Source organism: Theobroma cacao, chromosome 9 (genome assembly GCF_000208745.1).
Source record: "Theobroma cacao cultivar B97-61/B2 chromosome 9, Criollo_cocoa_genome_V2, whole genome shotgun sequence".
Classification (NCBI taxonomy): Eukaryota; Viridiplantae; Streptophyta; class Magnoliopsida; order Malvales; family Malvaceae; genus Theobroma; species Theobroma cacao.
Window position 1 is genome coordinate 17,642,543 of NC_030858.1, and position 1,717 is coordinate 17,644,259.

The following is a 1,717-nucleotide window of genomic DNA, read 5'->3' on the forward strand; positions in this document are numbered from 1 at the left end:
CATGTTACCTCACTTCAATTTCATTAACCCCTAAATCTTCACCAAAACCCCAATTCTTACTCTTTTTCCCTTTTGCCCATATTGTCCTCCTTACTCACCTTAAGCCTTCTATTGGGATTTTCAGCCTTCCTAACAATTTCCTCATCATGCATAGATTCACACCCCACATTCATGCCCTTTCCCCTTTTCTTGGTTTTCTTGGCCCATTGCCCATTACTACTAGACACCACCGTACTTGATCCATCTCCTTACTCTTTCTAGGCACACTAGTCTCACAAACCAATTTTATTTCTTTCAAGTTTAGCTCACTTGCAACCATCCCCTTTGTTATCCCTCACGCCTAGATACACAACTCACTTTCTTACTCCTTAGCCCTTTCTTGATAATCTCAAAACGTTCCTTATTACTACTAGGCCCCTCCGCATGTTGGTCTTTTCATCATACCTTTTAAGCCCACTTCCCTCATCCAACATCTTTGTTCCCTTCAATTTTAAATCCTTTGCATGTGATTCACTTAAATCTCCCTTAGGCTCAAGTGATCCCTCACTTTGTAATTTTTTAAGGGAACTACCCGCTACCTTTGCATGGTCAACTTGCTACCTTTTCTTTAATCCTACCTTACACATATCTCCTTTTCTATTTTGGGGGAAGCCTCATCTAAAAACAATTCCGCCCTCTTATATGTCTACTTATATTTGGAATTGGGTGGTGATTGATGATTACGTCTGAGAAATTTAAAATCAAGTCAAAATTTTGAACACTTTTATTATGTAAAATGATGAAAGTTTGGATTTCATATATTTGTAAAATTTATGATGAAGATATAAAGGAAAACAAAAGGAAAGAGAACAAGGCACATGCTTTTATCTTTGATTTTAAAGATGTGTAATTTTTGAGTAATAAAAAAACCTGTTACTTTTACTAAGAGAAAACGTCATTTTAAAATGATGCCATACAAAGTTTAGTTAAATACTGATTGTTAAGCCTTTTTATCTACTATGGGTAAAAGTTAAAACACTCTGAAGGGCAAATACAATAATATTTTCATAAAATATGTAACATGTAAATTTAACTTTTAACTTGGAAAATAAAATCCTTAAATTGACATATTGCTATTGGCTAGCCTTTGGGTTTTGCAGTTTTCCATGAATCACATAAATTATGAATTTTAAACATAAGAGTGTGTTTGGTTTGAAATATTGATATCATAAATATTATATTTTCTTTTTTTGGGATATATGTATGTATATCATATGTCAAGAAATTTTCTTTTTCTTTTTCTGTTTGGAATCCATAAATAATATTATTAGCTTTATTTATAAAGGGAAATATTAGAATATTCAATTTAACTGCTTGACCTACAGAATTGTTATTTGGCTAATTAATGAAACACAAGAGCTAGATAAAAGTTGTTGAAGTTGGTTTAGTCTAATGAGGGCTTTTTGGCCGGATTAATACACTTACAGCACGTTTGGTTCGCGGAATAGATAGGAATAGAATAGAATAACTATTATATTGGAATAGAATGAGATGAAAATAGAATAAAATAGTTTTTGCGTAGTTAGGTATGATAAATGGAATAGGTTAAGAATAATTATTATGACTTATTTTAGTGTTTGGTTGGTAACAATAGCTTATGGAATAAGAAAGGAATAGCAAATAAAAAAACAAAATACCCTTTATTATATATATAATTATTTTTTTATGTTTATTTTTT